Source organism: Stegodyphus dumicola, chromosome 10 (assembly GCF_044657685.1).
Source record: "Stegodyphus dumicola isolate Sdum_Otavi_A_Nest chromosome 10, ASM4465768v1".
NCBI classification, from domain to species: domain Eukaryota; kingdom Metazoa; phylum Arthropoda; class Arachnida; order Araneae; family Eresidae; genus Stegodyphus; species Stegodyphus dumicola.
The window spans coordinates 168922474-168943910 of record NC_140777.1 but is presented as its reverse complement, the minus strand read 5'-3'; the positions used below and the strand labels follow the sequence as shown (position 1 = coordinate 168943910).

Sequence of the window (21437 nt, the reverse complement as noted above, 5' to 3'; positions counted from 1 at the left end):
TTTCTTTCTTATCGTTGTTGATAGATGTTTGACGAAATTTTTAATAGTTTCATTCTTTTAGAAATATGGGTTTGGCAACAATTTTTCATCGTATTTCTTATGTCACTGTTTTTAAGAATTGGCAGATTTCATTGTCATTTTTTTATATATATAATACATTTTTATTGATTTTTTTTGATAAAGTTGTTCTGCAGAGTAAAATTCTGCGCGGAAATTTTTGTTTTTTGAGTTTCTTTTATGTTATTTTTTACTTATTTCACCGTTTGTAAGATATTGAATATGATTTTTTTTTCTTCAACGGAAAGTTGGTTAATTTTTTATATGTACTATATTTTTAAAAAATTTGTGTTTTTTTTTCGGAAGTTTTCTGCACAGTAAAATTCTGCGCAGTTTTTAAATTTAACGTCTGGTGTTCCCTTCAGGCATTTTTATGGTACATTTAAAAAAAAGCCAGACGAAGGCTGGCAGCGTAGCTGCTAGTAGAATATATTTGCATAGTAACAACGAAGTAGCTACACGGTAATGATGAAGAATTTTCATGTAATCAAGTTTTGATGTGAGTGGTTGCCTTCGTTTAATCTTAACAGTTAGCATCTTTTTTTAAAAAGTATTTTAACTAGTAATTTGTGGCAATAACATAATGTTTAACTGTGAGTTTATTTTATCTGTCTGCGTCTGATAATGGAAATGAAAACGTAATGAACGCTTAAAATAGGATGTTCACTTGTATAATATAAAAATACTTGCTCACAGATATCTGCAGTCTTCACACGGCGGCATAAGATAAATTGAGAGAATAAAAAGAAAGTAGAAAAGCCATGAATTGCTGTGCGTTTGGGCTAATGCGATAATTTCAAATTCATTTCGTTCTGCAAGTAATGCCTTGAGATAACGGAAATCTTTTATCGGATTGCTGAATAGTGTATGAATAAAATGCCAGTTTAAAATACTTCAAGGACATTTCATATTTCTGCTTGAGTAACTCTCTATTTTAATAAATCAAACATTTGAAGGAGAAACAAGTCAGTTAAAAATTAAACAAAAAGACAAAATTAGACTACTAAAATTTTCAAATAAACGTTAACAATACCAAAGGTAATAAATGTATCCTGAAACGAAAAATTTCAGATATAATAGTCGAATATATGTATGCACTTACAACATTTTATCCTCTTCAAGTATCGTTTTAAATTTTATCTTATACTTAAAATTATATTAACAAACTAAAAGGAATCTATTTTTGTATATTTAAAGTAAAATACGTGGAAGTTTAGTGAATGTAAGATTATTTAAAAGCTTGAATAGATGAAATCTTTTTAAGTACAATCATTGATTCAGTAATTCAGTTCTTCTTGAAGATAAATTCAAATAGGTTCGCTCAAATAGATCTTAATAATTTATGTTATATATATATAAATGAGGTAAGTCTAATTTATAGAATTTCCTAAAAATGTACCTAAATATTAAAAAAAATTAAGAAAAATATGAAGCACACATATATCATTCTATCATTTACAACCTACTAGCGGTAAAGTCGCTGAACATTGGTAGGATCTGGGTTCGATTCCAGGGGAACGGGCTAACTGCATGGATGTTTTTGTGGTTTTTCCTATGTGTAACATGTATACGAGCCAGGTTCGCTTAGAGAGTCGTCCACGAAGACATCCCTTCCCTAGGCAGATAGCCCTCGTGGTGCTTTGCCATAATCAACTAAACGAAGCGAAAACTATTATTAATTTTTTTCTTTTTCTTTAAACTTCCGGTACCATAATTATCTTATGATGATACCTACGCAGCTTCATGTTTTCTCTCACACTGACCTTTAAGTATTCGTTTATTTGAGTGAATTTCTAAACGATTGTTTAAAATTGGAAAAATGGATTTTGCCAATTTTCTGAAACTACTTTTACAAACTAGTATCTGTATTAATTCTTGATAATTTCAAGGCTTCAGTTCGACAAAAAGTGCTTTCTTTAAAATATGTAAATATAAGCATCTAAATTCTAACGTATTTATCCAACAAATGGCTTTGGTTTGGTTTGGTTTATTAGATTACTTCAAAGCACTCGAAGGCTACCTGCCTTAAGGGAGGGATGCCTTCGTGGAGGACTTTTTTAAGGGAAACTGGCTCGTATACACGTTACACGTGGGGAAAACCACGAAAACACCCATGCAGCCAGCCGGTTCGCGGGATTCGAACTTCGGACCGAACTACCAGTGTTCAGCGACGTTACCGCTCGTCCGTTGGTGGTCCTATTAAGCAAATGCAATTTTAGGAATTTTGCTTCTATCCGTGTACACACTTAAGTTCATATTCATTCGAATACAGGTCTCTTAAAAGTTTCATTAAAGATAAGAAATCTATTTATAATAAAAAGACTTGCATAATACTTTCCTCATAACTGAGCATGGTAATTAGAAAAACTACTGAAAAGTCTTGTCCCATATCTATTTAAAAGAAATTTTCGAAAAATTGGCTCTCCAAGCGGGTTCCATTGGTTTGCAGTTTTTACTTTAATTAATTAGAGTATGAAACTTCACATCTAAATTTATTATACATTTTTGGAATTAGAAATGTTCTTCTTACTCTTTAAATTAAAAACTGAAAGGTTAAATCGTATTAACTCAGTTCGCGTAAATATTGATATTCTTGGTTTCATAAAGGATGCATCCTTATTTATTGAAATCAAAACATTGTTTGTTGTTTCGTATATCGATCTATCACAATCTGTTTTAGAAAATGCAGTTTAATCGATTTTTTTCCAAAACATCAATAAAAGTCTACCACTAGGCCAAGCTGGCAATAAATTAAATTTACTTAACACTAATTTTTGAAATTGCTGTCTATGACATCATTAAAATCCATATAATCGGACGTTTTCAACTCTTCCTAATTCAACTCATAATTCTTATGTCCTTAAACCTTAGTGAGCTTGAACAAGAATAAACCATTTGTTACTTATGCTTCCTGATTAAGTTGAGGAATATGCTTTTACTCCCTTTTTTTTTGCTAGATTTTAGCAATAAAACAATTTGGATGCTAAAAGGCTATTTGTAATTAGTGTCATTTTAAAACAATCGAGTAAAATATTCAGAATTTGTATTTTATTACTCCCTTGTACGAAGTAAAGCAAGTATTGTAATCGCCAAAAATTTCGGGTATCGTATTTCAAAGAAAATACCCATTTTGCCTGCTCACGATGCCATTTTAATGATGTTTTTGTGTCACATTTATACGCATGGACAGAGTAAAGGACTCTTTTTCCCAAAAAGGATTGTGAAATGGATTTAAAATGGATTCAGAAGAGATTTTTTCGTGACGTCTGTATGTACATGCGTACGTATGCATGTATCTCGCATAACGCAAAAACGAGTAGCCTCAGAACGTTGAAATTTGCACATGGGACTCTGCTCAAGTGGACTGCCGCCATAACTATAGTAAGCCTTACGGTATTTGTTTCCACTTGGCAGATGCTGTCTAATCATGACTCGCTGATCCGACAGCATTTATTATTTCAAAATCTTAGGTTTCATAATCACTCATTATTTTACATAGGTTTTTAGTATCTATAACTGCCTGGTTGTTAACTCAAGTTCTATTTTAACTATTACGCTGCTTACTATACTATACTACTTTAACATGGGCAATGTTGCTATAATTCCTTTACACTACAATACTACTTCAATGTTTTACACTAGACCACACTACATTTTACACTGAGTACTATACATTGTAACAATATCATATATAAATGCAAGACAGAGAAAAATATATAAATGCAAGACATAGAATATCCTATATAAATGCAAGACATAGAAAACCTGGTTATAAATATAATACGATAATATTAGATCATTTTTCTATCGCACAATTTCGAGTACAATACAATGCCTACGAAATTTTACACTCTAGTACTATAAGCTACAAAAGTACAAACTCGGCTAGAATTGCATTTTACATTGGGTACATTACATTGTGATTCTATTATATATATGTACAAAATTTACAAAATATAACAGCATTAAAGTCGCATAACCTCATACTACTACTTATACAGATATACTGAACAATTACTGCAAATACAGTAGCTCTATATCTTGATTACAATTCACACTGTACTAGTAAGCCATATTATTGCAAAATTTAGAAATAATATACAATGTTAATCAAACCATACACTGTTATTCATTATTGATGCAGGTACCCAAAGATAATACTATAAATGAAAAATGCTAAGGTTAGGTTACAATACACTTTTGAAAACCATTCCTAGTTAGCAAATACAGTGGAACTACCAACAACATGATTTAAACATTGATATTTCAAGCATAATCCAATTTATATTCTGTACTCAAAAACAAAAATAAATAAATAAATAAATATTTTGGTAACAATAAGTTATGCCTCCATCTATGCTGAGTAAATTAATAAAAATAATTCTGCCAATAATGGAATAGATGCAATTCAACAATGATACCGTTATATAACTAGTGATTTTTACAATACGTTTTAATGATTCTTTCAGTTATGAGACTTATTAATTGTAGGGTATTCTAAAAGTCACAAAGATGTGTACAATGAAAAATTAAGAATCTATACACAAATGTGGTTAAATCACACAAACATTGAACAGTTCAAGGTTCTGCAATGGTAATAAAGCTAATGTTATGTCATTCACAAGGAAGTCTATACCCTAAGATGATCCTTTAATTGTGAGCGTACAAGGTACAGATGTGTGCAGTAATTGTCAATTATTCTGAAGTGTTCGCTCGGTTTATGCCTGCATGACTCTGTGCACAGTACTTTAATACCTCATTCAATTTGCGTTTAGCAATACTATTCTTGCAGATTGTTACTGCTCATTGTGGCCAAAATAAATCACTTGGTCTCCTCAGGTGATAAGGTTTGGTGGATGCACAATGGAAGAGATAGTGATCTGGATCACCTACCTCTCCACATTCACAGAATTCTGTTCCGCTTATGTGGAACCTCTTTAAATAGGTAGGGAATGGTCCATTTCCAGACTATTACCCGGCTTGGTGGAGTTAAGTTTTTGTACTTATATGTTGGTAAATTGGGCATTTCTTTTCTTTGAAAGTGATTGAATTATATTGTACTTATGTTCCGGTTAAGGTTTTATGCCTTTAATTAATCTGCATGCAATAGTTATAGAATAATCAGCATTTTAAAAGTTGTTTAAGTTCCTCCAAGCCTAACAACGCCTCCATTTGGTTATATTTGAAACTTAGTAGCATTGTAAATTCAGTTTCTGCATCAACTTCAAAAACTGTAATTTTAGTTGTAAAAATTGTTTTTTTAATGGTTTTTAACTCTATTTGGTGTTTTAGCTTTTTTTCTGTATTTTGCAATTTTTAATGAAGATGTTTTGAGTTTTTATATATTTTGCTCCTTGCTGCGAAGTGAGAACTGAATTGATTGAATGAGAAATATATTTCTAACGAAATTCGGGGAAATAAGTTTAAATTGAAATGCAGTAAAAAATGGTGCATCATTTAATAGACAGTGTAAGGAAGTCCTGTGGTCACATCATACTTATCTATTAAATGATGTGGTCCATGGTCACATCATCACATCATTTAATACATAGTATAAGGAAATCCTGTGAATGTGGTGTTCACATCAGAAATTTTTTATAGGAGGTCGTACATGTTTCTCTACTTTTGCCTTTCTAAACGACAATAATTTCTTCATAATAAATGTTTAATATTAATAAAACGTCCAGTAACAATATTATAGTAATAAAATATCATACAATAATCTGATATTAATATTGTGCCAAATAATAATGTTATATTTTTTCTTATTTAATTTAACAAAAGTTCAATTATTAAAATACTGAAAGGTCAGCAATTTAAGCTCTATTAGGCGAAAAAGTGCCCTAGTTTTAAACAGAGAAATTCTGGTTATGTTACCTATAATAATTCATTTAATGTGTATAGTAAAGTGGAGAAAGTTTTAAATTTTTGAACAGGGTTCAACAATTAAGAGTACAAGTTATATGTGAATAACCTACTATTAACTTGCAGATTAGATAAAGAAATGAATCTTCTAAATAATTTTAAAATTAAAGATTTCCGGTTTGAAACTTATAAATGTTCTAACACTTTCTTTTCGGTACTATTCCGTAAAAAAATTGCAAAAAAATTGAGGACCGTAAAAAAATTGTATGCGCAAAAGCGCCAAATCTAGCAAACGCGCCCATTTAACAGCGCGCCAAATCTAGCGTACGCGCTGATTTCAAATTGCGTAAGTTTATATAGTTCTGTATTTCTTAAGACACCATAGAAATACTAGCTTAATTTTTAAATCCTTTTTTGCGTTTTCGAGCAGTTCAGCTCTTCCTTTAATATTCCATCTAATGATTTCACACGACTCGAGGCGACATATACTTGACCTGCTGCGAAGAGTTTTCGTCCTAGATATATTACTGCATAATCTACAGTACTATTTATTTATTTTAATAAGTGAGGGACATTTTAAAGGGTTATGTTTTAAACATATATTGTTGTCACTTTAATATAGACATGCGGGGAGAATTTTCGCTATATGATGGGACATTACATCCGCTTCATCCAACTCTGTAAAACTACAATTCTTTAATTCCATGCACTTTAAAAATCTTTGAACCCTCTTACTGTTGCCATTTATTTTTGTTAAATATTACATTTATCACAGTCATGTACTATTATTTATAAGTTGTTACAAAATTAATTTTTACGTCACTTGAGAATTCCTAACAAACGGTCATTATTTGTAAGTCTTATAATATATTTTTAAAAAAATCTGATGTGTACACCACATGACTTTCTTGTACGGAATATTAAATTATACGCATTTTTTCTTGCATTTCATTTAATTTATTAGATTGAATTAAACCTACTTCGCCGACAGCGCATAAACCACAATAGAATAAATGCATTCTTTAAAATTCACTTTGTTTACCATTGCGACACTCTGGCGCTAGGTTTACTTAACAGTATTATATTTCGTTCATATTATAACTCAGAATGCACAAAATTTATATCATTTAAAGAATTATCTAATCGTTGCCACATGTTCTATTCAAATACTATAACAAAGCTAGAACGATGTATAAAAGAAATTAAGCAAACAAAACGAAAAAGAAACAGTTTTTTACGGACGATTGCGTATTTCTCATTCAATTAATTCAGTTTTCACTTCGCGAAAAGGAAAAAATACATAAAAACTCAAAATATCTGTATTAAAAATTACGAAGTAAATCTTAAATACTTATTTCCTCGAAAAAATTCCAGAAAGGATTAAGCATGATTTAATTCGCAATAATAAATGAAGGCGTTATTTTTGTGTTGCGAAGCTTAGTCTCTCTAGATTGGCAACAAATCTATAATTCTGCTGTTTTAAATGTAAACAAATATGTCCGCCATGTTATTTAAAACTTAACCGCACTTAAACAGCTTTTAAAATGTTGATAATTGTACAAATATTGCTTCCAGAATTGCGAAAGGCATAAAAACTTTAACCGGAAGATAAAAACAACATAATTCAATCATTTTTTAAAGCAAAAAATGTACAATTTACTGACATATAAGATTAAAGAAACTGAGATGACTGAGCCGGGTAACAGAGTGGATATATTTATAAATATATTTATATACGTTTGAAGCGGCCGATTGAAACCAAAATAGAGGTGCACATCTACATGTTATAGTAGTCTTATATACACAATTTCAACGTTTTGAGTCTACTCGTTTTTGAGTTATGCAAGATACGTACGTACGCACGCACGTACGTACATACGTTTGTACAGACGCCACGAAAAATTCTCTTCAGAATTCATTTTAAAGCAATTTTTTAGTTTTTTTGGAGGAAAAGAGTCTTTTATTCTGTCCTTACGTATAGATATCACGCAAAAACATCGTTAAATTGCATTCGAAAGCGATCAAAGTGGATATTTTCGTTGAAATATGCTGCCTGAAGCTTTTCGCGATTACAATACTTCCTTTTTACTTCGTACAAGGAAGTAAAAACAGCCTATCTTTAGTTCCGATAAACAGGAATAAATAAGTAGGAATTGACTTTAATATGTAAAAACGCTGTATTAACATCAAGTGCCATTCATTACAAGTTTAAAAAAATTTATTTGAACTCGAGTGGATGAATAAAAAGTATTTTATTAACGACTGAAAATTTGAACAAGCTAAAGGGAAAGTATGAGCTAATAGTAGGAATTTAAAAAGAGGACCAAAACTCACGTCTGAAAAGGAAATTAAAAATTCAGTATATCGTGGTATTAATTGCGACTTCTAAGATAGTATTATGTAATTATTAGAGAGACTTAAGACAGGCAAAAATTTAAGTTCAAATTAATTTCGTCAAACAATTAATAATTAAAGAGATTTGCTCTGACTAGTGACACTTCCTGAATTATAAATATAAATAAAACGAAGTCAGTATTTGATTAATGGGCCGTTTTTAGCATAAACTATTTTCAGTAGTGGAACAATGAAAGCAAAAGATAAAGCGAAGTTTTTACTTACGTTACAAAGATTTATAAATTGTTTTATGGCCACTAGTAATCAAGAAACTACTACACAAGATGCAATTTAAGTATACGTCAATAATTTCGGTGTATCTATTGTACGTGTCAGAACTTTGCCAGGTGTTGCAGAAATTGCGTAATATACAATGAACCTTTTTTTTATATCCCCATAGAAATTAATCACAATGTCTAAAGTCAGGTGATCTTTGTAACTAATAAAAAACGCCAAGTCTGTACAATTATCCAGAGAGAAAGCTGTTCTTTTTGTGCATTGTTAGAAGCAGCTATAGTGACAAGTAAGTTGCCACATTCGCTGTACATTGAAAATATCTACAACTTTCCGTTGGAAATACTTTATTCATTTCAATTTTTATGTTCTCATCGATTTAATTTAGAGCTGGAATTTTACATCAGATATTTTAATAAACATTTCTATGAATGCATTATAAATTTTTATGTCACTTTTTTGATCAATGAGACATTTAACAATACAAACGTATTTTTAAATGTTTTAACTACGTTTTAAAAATTACAGGAAAGCATTCTATTTTAAACACTAAATCTGTACTTTTATATACATACATATATCTATGGCTATAAATATAAAGCTCTTCCCATTACTGATAAAAAGCCATCCTCATATTGCTGTAAAGTGACTTTCAAGGGAACGATTATGTTAATCGAAAATTCTCCTTAATTTCTTTTACCTTTCTTACATTAATGAATGTAGTATTTTCTTAAAAATTTTTCTTCAGTACTAAAGGACGAAGTCTAGAAAATACAAAGTAGCCTTCCTTTGTTTCTCAATAATAGGCTAAACAAAGAACAAATTTAGAGTTACAGAATGCAAAAAGTATAGAAAGGGTAAGCTGGAAAAGAAAAAAATCGTGCATAGGTGGGCCAAAATCTGATTTTTAAAAGTAAATTTAAAGTCCCGTATTTTGTTAATTGTTTATGGTAAAAATCAAGAAAGGCTCAAATTAAAAAAAAAAAAAAAAAAAAAAATAAGACGAAAAACTAAAGAGACCGATTTTTAGGCATGTAGTATTTAGAAGCATGAATTGTGAAAGGACAATATTCCAACTATTTTTAATAGTCTAAGCTCGAAATATAAATAAAGGGAATTCAACATAGTTAAAGTATTTTTATTTCTTCCGTATATAGAAGCTATTTATTATAGGGAAGAAATGGAGTTAATGAATACGAAAAAGGAATAAAATTTAATTCGAATTTCAGACATTTACGAAGAATCTGTTACCAGATGAGAAGAAAACATCTTGTAGCCCATATCAACGGTTTCGAAGAATTTTATGTATGTTACCTTTATATGTTGCATATTTGACGTATTCCTACAGAAATTATGAAGCAAATAAGATAATAGCAAAATTCTAATATGAGTACCCACCGCAGATATGTCCTTTCTCTGGATATAAATTTCTTTCCAAAAATGCATTTAGAAACAAATACATAATAAATATTAATTTTAATTCCAAATTAATTTTTTTGAGTAAAATTTCCATTTTAAGAGATAACTTAAGTTATAAGTTAATTATCATTATGTTTTGGAAAGTATCCCACGACAGGGAAAGGGTGTCAAGGTCTCTTTTATTTAACTCAAATAAAAATTAACTGAAGTAAACACACGTTCTTACAAAAGCCAGCATTTATAGCTTAAATCAAAGCTAATGAATCTTACTTAACTAAATAAAACGGCCTAAGGGCTACACAAATACAGTAACGCGCAAGTTGGCTCTGACCTAAGGGCGGCAAGACAAGCCGAATGGCGAGAAAACCGCAACGCAGCAGAATACTACTCTCAAGGGAATTAATTTAACAACGTAGCCTTCAGCAGGCAGAATCCTCTCTGATTCTACCCTCTGAGATCTTCCTTTAAATACTCTCTCCTGTTGTTGTCTTGTCCGTAACCCTCAAGAAATATTTATAGTTTAAATATTATACATCTAAAAAGTTTTTTTTTATGATTACGAATGTAAATTTATTATTAATAATTACAAATTAAATATTAAATTAATTCAAATCATACAACTATTGAATTAATTACAAATTATGTTAAATTAATCAGTAATTATAAATTGAAAGTTTAATTATTATCATAAATATAAATATATTTCCATTATTTATAAAAAAACATCATGTATATTGCAGTGAAGTGATTTTCTTAAAAGATGAATTCTGATTATCCATAACTTTGTTTAATTTCTCTTATTTTTACTTCCTTGTACGAAGTTAAGGAAGTATTGTAACGGCGAAAAATTTGCGGTATAATATTTTAACGGAAATATCCATTTTGACCGTTCTAGAATTCATCTGAATGATGGTTTGCTCTACAATTTTGTTCAAGAAGTTACCTACGGAAGTTTTTCTGATTGCATATTGAATTGCTGAATTGTTTTTTCTCGAAATTTCATTTACATACACAACCGGAGTGGAGGGGCAAATGAGCCAAATTTTGGGCATACCTGTGAGCATGACGTTATAGGAGGATAGGACTCCATCTTCTATGTGAGCCGGGCCGAAAGTCCAATTTTCCAGTTTAGGATTGATAAAGTACGTGGGGGTATTAATACCTTCCGTGGGGCTGAGTTCTTGCAAGTGGCAAAAAGCCTTTGCAGCGCCCAACATTTCTTTAGCAAGTGGGTCTTTCTGTCCCACAGACACATTTGTCAAATACGTGGACTTACATCCAAACAAATTTTCCTGACACATTTTTTTTTAAAAGTATGTGGGTCGGCTAATTGAGCTGCATATTCTTGAGAAACACGAGGACTTGGATATTTGACAAAATGAGAATGGGCTTTGAAAACTGCAAACACACCTTTTATTTTCGAAGATTCAAAATTATCTAAGTACCAGACATTAGAGCAAATTGCATCTGTCTTTACCTGCTTTTCAAATTGTTCTGGTATAGAAGATATTATAGCTTCCCTGTATACTATAACGCGTGGCTGAAAAACACCTAAGAATTTCTTTACTTTCCAATGGGCAAAAATCATAGCCTTTCTCAGTCCCATTCCTTCAGCTTTTACAAATTCGACTTCTGCAAACATTATTTAGAGAGGAAAAAAAAATGGATGAACACGAATGTTTTTTGGAATTTCGAAGCACCGGAGTACAGCTCCCAACTCTACTCTGTCGTTCTCAGAACTTCACGTACTCTCAAGACTCTTCACGCTACGACGTGCGATTCACTCGACAATACCCTAGAGTACAGCTTCGAATCCTCGGTTGAGTCTTCAGTCGTTCCCGGTGCTCAACAAACTCTCTCGACGATGCACTAACTGCGATATACTAATAGATTTTTTTGGTACATTCGACAACCAACTCGGCACTCACTGATTCACTAATTGACTCTCCACGTATCAGCAGGGTTTATATAGCTTCTGGCTTGTGTTTAAGACAATTTAACAAATTGAAACATGAGAAAACAAAGAATATACAAGTAGATAAAAGTTAATTAATCAGCTTCGAAGCTTTTTTACTTGAAGTAGCAAAAACCTTCATTAATTGTTTACTATTTTTGAACTTCGATAATTTCCTCTTAAAGTATTCTTCAGATTCATCCTTTAAATTATCATGCTTAGATTCAAGATGTCTTTCAAGAAATGATGCTTTCATACTTTAACTGTATAATGGTTCGACGCAAACAAAATATTGAGGTTGAAAGTGCATTTCATCTCCATTCCAAGTAATCTAAAATGATAAATAACTCATCGTACTTTTTTTTAATTTCTTTTGTTTCTAGTAGATTGGCGTGACTCGATCACCTGTGAATCATTACTTTTCTACTTAGTCAATATTAGCCATTTTTTCATTTTGAAAATCTAGTTTTGTTTTATTATTTTTTCATAAATATTTAAATACATAATGCAGTACGAGTTCTTTAAAAACAACTACGTATTCTCAAATCACGTAGAAAAGTAAGGAATAGAAAGCACCAAGACTAGATACCTGCTGTTAGAAACAGAAAATCGTAAAATTATTCTAAACAAAAATTATTGTAATTGGAAAAAGAATTATTCTAATTTAAAATAGAGCAATAAGAGCCTGGTTTTTTTGTTTATTAGATTACGGCAAAGCACTCGATGTCTATCTGCCTTAAGGGAGGGATAGCCTTCGTGGAGGACTTTCTAAGGGAAACTGGCTCGTATACACGTTACACATGGGGAAAACCACGAAAACACCCAAGCCCGTTCGCAGCCAGCCCGTTCGCGAGATTCGAACCTCGGACCGAACTACAAGTGTTTAGCGACGTTACCGCTTGGCCGCCGGTGGGCCAATAAGAGCTTGGTAATGGTAGCGACATAAAGTGTAGATATGCTAATAAATCGGTCATCTCTAAAAAAGAGTTAGGAACTTATTTTTTTATTTCCTATTAAATACAACATCCATTTCTATTACTTGTTTCAGGAACATCATTTATGGCAAGTTTTGTTATGTCTGCGGTTAAAATAATATTTGTGAAAATCAAGGCGGATTATTTTCCTAAAGTCTATGAGCGGCTCTTAATCTTGAACATAGCACAGATCGCATAAATTTGCGAGTGTTAGAGAAAAAAAACTTAAACAGGTTGTTGGCACATTTAATTTTTGAATATAATAGTTAAAAATACTTTATTTCTTTGCATACTACCTATTTTTCACCTGCGTACCACCGGTTGAGAATCGCTGGTTAATTTTTAATTTTTTTTTTAAATAAATTTTTAAGTTAAAAAACCGCTAAAAATTTATTTTTCGTTTCATATTATATCACGTGCATTTTCCAAAAGATTCAGGAAGGTCATTTAAATATTTTCTTATGTAACATATTAAAATATCTGATGTGGCCAGCACATGAACTCCCAATTCCATGTTTACTTTAGCAACCAAAGTAATATATTATTTCCGGTTGATAATTTGTAAAATAAAATCTAGTTTTATTTATAAATTTTATGACTGATTGTTAATTATAAATATTCTCATTTTTTATTATCCTATCTTACATGCAATGGACAATGATAACTATAAGTGCTGATGTGCACATACGCTCTAGTGCTTTGACCTGGAAATATAGGATCGATTGTCGTATATCTCAGGTCATATGATGTTTCAGATACACAAATGAGTGACTTCACACAATTTTCAAAAGCAGCATATATTTAGATTCCAAATAGCCTGTTAAGATTAGCCATACATTTCTTTTTATATTCGTTGTATCTCTTCTCTACATATAATAAAAGAAAGAGTCTGTGTGTGTGTGTGTTTCTTTCGTTCGCGTTGCGCGTATAGTTAACAGACCACGGCTACGAAATTTGGTACATAGGTGCATCTAGACAAGAGCCAGTGTACCTCGAAGTGATTTTTTTCGAAATTCGAATTCGAATTTTTTTTACTTTATGTTTTGTGACGAAATCGCGTCATTTTGAGACAAAATGGGCTATAGGAAAGCGAGATTTTACTCTACACACTCCATTTTACATCGTCATGAAACGTAGGCACTTAGCTATTTTACGAACTTAAAATAACCTTCGTGTTTCAATAAATCGATTCAATACGAATTTATTTAATAAAGGGAGCTTAACACTTTATCAACGAGATTTTTTCTAAAAAAGTTCATTTTTAAAAATGTACAGTTTATTTTTCTTTAATTTTTGGACACGTTAAACTTTTATCCTTGCGTCTGCTTTTACAAAAAGAATTTTGGAAAAATGATAATATTTTGTATTTTTAAAAAAATTTTTAAATGAAGCTTCCGAGCACGCTTCTCACATCTCACATCTTTAAAAATGGGATTTTGGCAACAATTTTCCTTTCTTATTGTTGTTGATAGATTTTTGATGAAATCGCATCATTTTGAATCGTTTCATTCTTTTAGAAATATGGGTTTGGAAACAACTTTTCATCGTATTTCTTATGTCACTATTTTTAAGAGATTGGCATATTTCATTGTCATTTATATATATATATATATAGTACATTTTTACTGATTTTTTTTTTTGATAAAGTTGTTCTGCAGAGTAAAATTCTGCGCGGAATTTTATGTTTTTTGAGTTGCTTTTATGTTATTTTTTGCTTATTTCACTGTTTGTAAGATATTGAAAAGTTTTGCATGATTTTTTTTCCTTCAACGGAAAGTTGGTTAATTTTTTTATTAGGATAATTAATATTTGTATTAAGGGATATAACTTATTTCATTGTAATTCTTTTGTCTTGAAAATATAAGATAAAATATCATTAATTATACTTTGCTTTTCAGAATTGTTTGTTTTTTGTATTCGTTTATGTTATTTATTGCTCATTTCACTGTTTTTAAGATATTGAAAAGTTTTGAGTGATTTTTTTTAAGAAACAAAGTTATTAACCTCCTTTATACCATTTGAGTTCTTACGATTTTGCAAACGGAAGTTGGTTAATTTATTTATTAGGATAATTAACATTTATATTAAGGGGTATTGCTTATTCCATTGTAATTTACGTGGAGATAAACCGCCGCACAAACAAAATTGGTATCTACGAGCTAATATGAGAATTAAAGTAATAGTTGAAGATTTTGAAAATCGATAAATAATGGAATACCTGAAAGGTGTGGCTCATAATTTTGCAATGGATTAGTATAATAACAGTTCTGTGATGTAATCTTATTTATCTCTAATCTTATTTATGTGTAATCTTATTTATCTGTAATCTTATTTATTTGTAATTATGTTTGTCTGTAATATAATACAACTACTTTGTAACGATATGTTTATTTACCATTTGTGTATTTTGCCTTTTTGATGCTGTTTTGTGAAATAAATAAATTTAAAAAAACCCTTCCTCATGTCCTGGGGCCTTGACGTTGGCGAAGGGGCTTTTCATTAATCTGGGACACAAACAAAAATCTAGAACACTTTCACACATATACACACATATATTTATTTCAAATATGCGTGCAAACAATCGCTAATTCAATAAATAAAAATCTGATGTATACACCACATGACTTCATTGTACGGAATATTAAACTATACGCATTTTTTCTTGCATTTCATTTAAACTTATTGGATTGACTTAAATCTACTTCGCCGACAGCGCATAAACCACAATGGAATAAATGCATTCTTTAAAATTCACTCTAGTATTTGCTTACCATAGCGACACTCTGGCGCTAGATTCATTTAACAGTATTATATTTCGTTCATATTATAACTCTTAATGCACAAAATTTATATCATTTAAAGAATAGAATTATCTAATCGTTGCCATATGTTCTATTCAAATACTATAATAAAGCTAGAATGATGTATAAAAGAAATTAAGCAAACAAAACAAAAAAGAAACAGTTTTTCACAGACAATTGAGTATTTCTCATTCAATTAATTCAGTTCTCACTTCGCGAGAAGGCAAAAATACATAAAAAATCAGAATATCTATATTAAAAATTACGAAGTAAATCTTTAACACATATTTCTTCGAAAAAATTCCAGAAAGGATTAAGCATGATTTAATTGGCAATAATAAATGAAGGCGTTATCTTTGTTGTTGCATAGCTAAGTTTCTCTAGATTGGCAACAAATCCACTATCCTGCTGTTTCAAATGTAAACAAGCAATGGCCGCCATCAAACAAATTATTAGGCTTAGCAGCACTTAAACAACTTTAAAATTGTTGATAATTCTAAAAATATTGCATACAGATTTACTAAAGGCATAAAAACCTTAACCGGAAGATAAAAACCACACAATTCAATCATTTTTAAAGCAAAAAATGTACAATTTACCAACATATAAGAGTAAAGAAACTGAGATCACTGAGCCAAGTAACAGAGTGGATATATATATAAATATATTTATGTACGTTAGGTGCGGCCGATTGGAACCAAAATACGAGGTGCACATCTACATGTTATAGCAGTCCTATATACAAAATTTCAACGTTCTGAGGTCCCACGAACGGGCTGGCTGCATGAGCGTTTTCGTGGTTTTTCCCATGTGTAACGTGTATACGAGCCAGTTTCCCTTAGAAAGTCCTCCTCGAAAGGTATCTCTCCCCTTAGGCAGATAGCCCTAGTGTGCTTTGCCATAATTAAATACACCACCACCAACGTTCTGAGGCTACTCGTTTTTGAGTTATGCGAGATACGTACGTACGTATGTACGCACGTACGAACATACGTTCGTACAGGCGCCACGAAAAATTCTCTTCAGAATTAATTTTAAAGCAGGTTTATAATTTTTTTTTGGAGGAAAAGAGTCTTTTATTCTGTTCTTACGTACAGATATCACGCAAAAACATCGTTAAATTGCATTCGATAGCGGTCAAAATGGATATTTTCGTTGAAATATGCAGCCTGAAACTTTTCGCGATTACAATACTTCCTTTTTACTTCGTACAAGGAAGTAAAAATCAGTCATATTACTTATTTATATTACTTCATATTTATTCTAAAAATAAATAAAAATACGAAAAAAATATGGTGTCGAACTGTCCCTGCGTCGAAACGTACGGCGTCGAACTGCCCCGGCGTCGAAACGTTGGCGTCGAACCGTTGGCGTCGAACCGTCGGCGTCGAAACGACCTGCTTCGGATGTAAATGCCTTAAATACTAAATCTAAAACGTTTTGGATTATATTTAATAGAGTTTTTTATTAAAACCTTTTATGCGTTTCAAATAAAGTGCTTCTTCCGGTTTTCCATTAAAGACTGTTGAATCTTTAATGGTCTTAATTTACAGTCTGCAATTACAGTTACAGTTTAAGCGTTAATTTACAATCTTCCTGTAAAGTACCACTTCCAGTAGTCTAATTTTACCCCAAATCTAATCAACTCTTTATAGTTTATATGAATATTGAAAGCTTAAATAAGGAAAACACAATTTTTTGGAAGTTTCATGTAAGAGTATATGTGAACGAATCACTCACATAGATAAGTAGAAAGACAGCATAATTCTAAATATAGTAAAAACGTGTCATAAGGACGCTAATTCGTGCTTATTCTCTTTATACTCAGTATCGAATTTTTGGACTGAAAACATAGCCTCCCTGACCTATGTATATAGGTTGTAAAGGCGAGATTAGTTAGTAGCGTTTTTTTCCTTTAGTGAAAACATCAAGTTTATGCGCGTTACTTGGGCTCAAAATCCCGCTTGTGTTAACTGGTCTTTTGTAAACTGGCCTTATGGACTTCAGGTAAACTATCTTTTCTAATTGCCAAATTTTACCGAAAATCTAACCAACTCTTCATATGAAAGTAGGAAGCTTGAATACCAAAAATGGAAATTTTTGGAAGTTTCCGTGCATACATGCAGACAGACAGATACCATTCTAAAAATATTAAAAACGTGTTGCATGTGTGGGGAGAACCCTAATTTGGGCTTATTCTTTGAAAACTCCCAATCGAATATTTGGACAGAAAACGTTACTTTCCTTACTTATATATTTGTATGTTGGCCGAAGGTAAAAAGACACATTTTACTAAAAGGTGAACTTTCATATAAAATTAACTAGACAAACACAGTTAAAGATAAGAAGCGGAAATAAGAACGAACAACTTTTGTTTTTGTTGCTAATGCTTACTTGTCTGAGCTATAGTCAATCCAAGCCCACGATATTCCTCGTGGCAAGGATCGCAAGTTTACGTCTGTCGATGTCAACAGTCTTGATCTCCTTACTGGTGACAGCGAGGTTTAGCTCGGTTCTGCCCCCGATTTTGAAGCAGAGCACTCTGGCGGGGACAGGTCCGAGGGTCTCCCACCCCTCTTTCCCTACCACGATCTCTCGTGAGGACTTTTGACTTCCCGCATATTTAGAGTACCCCCATGCCGCACGGACACTATACATTTATAAACATCCATGCCTTCTCCGGAATTCAAACCTTGGCTTTTCGACACGGCAGTCAGCGACGTTAACCACTATACGGGTTGAGCGAAAGAACGAATAGTACAATGGAATTTAAGTTATAAGTTGATTCTCCCGCTTTCTTAGCGTGCCTTCGTAGTGTGGTGGTCTGCACGCTGCGGGTATTCCATAGGTCCGTGGTTCGATTCCCGGCAAAAGCGTTGCTCATTTTTCATCTCTTCTGCTTCCTAAAAATTCCTAATGTCCCTACAGTGGCGCCCGAACTAAAAGGTGGTGAATAATGACTCTTCACCACTAGGATTTGGCGACTAGGTCCCCTAAAACCCCAGTCGTCCTTTAAAAGGGGGTATATAAGTAAGTTTTAAAGTGTATAAGGTATTTCTCCTGCCTTCGCAGTAGGGTGGTATACACGCTCTGCGCGTATTTCGAGAGATCCGTGGTTCGATTTCCGACGAGGACATTGTTTTTTTCTTCACATCTTCTACTTCGACATATACTAATATCTCAAGAAAGTAAACATGAAACTGGGATATAAAATGCATTTTATAAAATGAATGTTCATTCTGGTAAAGAACTAATTTTATAACGTCTAGTGTAATTGAAATGAAATATATAACTTTTCATACTCATAAATTTATGTATGTTAAGAATAAAATATCTAAATTATAGCAGATACTGAGAATAAAAAAGCGACTTTTCTTACAGTAATTGTAGAAGAGTGCGACTTTAAGAGAGCTGATAAAAATGAAGTGGTTTTTGAGATTGATTTCCTGCGAAAGCTGGATCAGTCTAAGGATCAAACACATTTGGCGATCTCGAAACTTTTATATCAGAAGCAGCAAATGAGACACTTTTACTTTTTACACTGGAGTACGCTGTCATTGAAACTGTAGACGTAACAGACTGATGATATGAATGAGATAAGTAATATTTGTCAATTCTTTGCTTCATCTTCGCAACTAATTCCTATCAGTCTACTGGCTAAACCTTTAAGTCTACAGGCTGTTTTCCGAGATTTAGAAGGTCACACTGTGTGCAAATATTTATTTTCTATTTATAAGTGCTTCGTATTTATCAAAGAATTGTTGCAAACACCAGCTTCCGTAGGTATCATTTTTTAAAAGATTAAAAAACAGTGAAACGAATTGTGTACGAACTTTGACTGTAAAGCTGTATTTCGATATAATTTTCAGACTATAGAATTTATTGATTTTGCTTCCTAAAAACGTACTCTAATAGTGCCACCAACAACTGACAGTTATTCTAATCATTTTAAGGGGGGAATGTGTAGACTTCAGCACGCTTGATACTTAATATTATTTTCAATTTTCTGCTCTATTTTTTCCTCATGGATGTTTCGTTAGTGCTAAAGATATCTAGACAAATTTAATTTTTTGAGAAAAGAAAGTTTATTCTGTAAATAATTGAGAAATCCGCAAAGACACATATTCGAACTCGCTCTTTTGGACGTACGCCCAAACACAGGTGGTGAGGTGATAAGTAAAAGCAGGGTCAGCCTACAGAAACTTTTCGAGTATGGCGCTTATCTGGCAACATTCTTCAACGGGGGCGGTATCTCCCCCTAGGGGGCAGTAGAAGTATGCTGAGGAATGATGAATTTGTTTTGGGCGGCAGGGGACGGCGAGCATGTTTTGGGCAGTAGGGGCGATGAGAATGTTCTGGCATTCAAATTTAATTTAAAAACTCCCCCCAAAAAATTTACTAAATCGACTATCCGATTAATACCATTTATACCAGCAATAAAATGAGCTTAACGCGACGGCTCTGCTCATGCAATTTTAAGAAGGAAGAGACGAATGGGCAAAAAATTCATCCTGACAAATGCAATAAAGTTTTGTCATTTTTCCCTAACATCAGAGTCAAGTTTCTGAAGTTACCGTCTGTCTCCGAGTCACTAGCAACTTCACCAAAAAATTACGACGATGGTTTGATAGTGTCTTATAATATATCAAAATTAATTGCTCATACCATAGGTGAAGATTTGATACTGCCGGCTGTCAAGGAAGTTTTAAAAAGCGGTTTTACACCATCCAGCCGCATCCAATGTTATAAAAAAATGTCCTATTAAGCAATGATACAGTGCGAAGACGTACTGATGATATGGTAGAAGATGTTGAAGCTTCGTTATGCAAATTTTTGATACCCACCGAATTTTCTCTTTAAGTTGATGAATCAACCTTGCCAAATTCATTTCAACCAAGTTTGAAATGAGAAAATTTTAAATTATTGAAAAAACATCGAAGGACAGAAATTCTAACTATTGGTTAAAGCAACGGTCAAACTTGGAAGCTGGTGTACGAAAACCCTATTTGAAATCCGCTACGGAAGCAGCACCTGCAGTATCCATTTAAAAAGGTTTTCTAATATATAAATTCTTTTTTCTCTTTTCGAATTATTTTACAGCATAAAATAAACCTTTTGACTCTTAAACAAGGACTTATGCCTGTGTGATTAAGTAACGAAATGCAATGAAACAAATCTGTTAAAATAGAAATCAATAAACCTTATGCATACTTCTCTGTTTATCAGCTTCTTATACATATGTAATATTTTTCTTTTACTTCAGCAAATGACAAAATTCATTGTTTTTAATGATTATTGTCTTAAAGTATAATTCAGTAAAAAGAGAGTCCATTTTATGGAACGACATTAGTCTTAAAATTGAGAGGAAAAAATTGTTTCTCTTCTACAATTTTTATTTCCTTGTACGAGGTAAAGGAAGTGTTATAATCACGAAAAATTCCGGCTATCATATTTCAGAGAAAATAACCATTTTGACTGGCATCGAATGCAATTTAACGCTGTTTCTGCGTAACATCTGCACATAAGAATAGAATAAAGAACTGTTTTTCCCAAAACAGATTATAAAATTGATTTTAAATGGACTCAGAAGAGATTTTTCCATAACGTCAGTACGTACGTACTGGTATATGTGTGTACGTATCTCGCATAACTCAAAAAACTCATAGTCTCAGAACGTTGAAATTTTGTATATAGAACTGTTATTACATGTCGTTGTGCACCTCACTTTCTGGTTGCAAT

General features: G+C 32.1%; 1 protein-coding gene across 2 annotated transcripts in view; it reads right to left on the bottom strand.

Annotated features, from left to right (window-relative positions):
• The window catches only part of LOC118194190 (uncharacterized), a 33032-nt gene extending 13805 nt beyond the window's left edge, over positions 1–19227 (bottom strand). The window contains exon 1 of one of the 2 annotated variants that reach the window (XM_085826124.1): positions 19078–19227. The gene's annotated coding sequence lies outside the window, so the exon portion shown is untranslated. Of the gene's footprint in view, positions 1–8541; positions 8651–19077 lie in introns of those variants that run through there. The other variant, XM_085826125.1, reaches the window with a different exon arrangement.
• Between the last annotated feature and the right edge of the window lie 2210 nt (positions 19228–21437).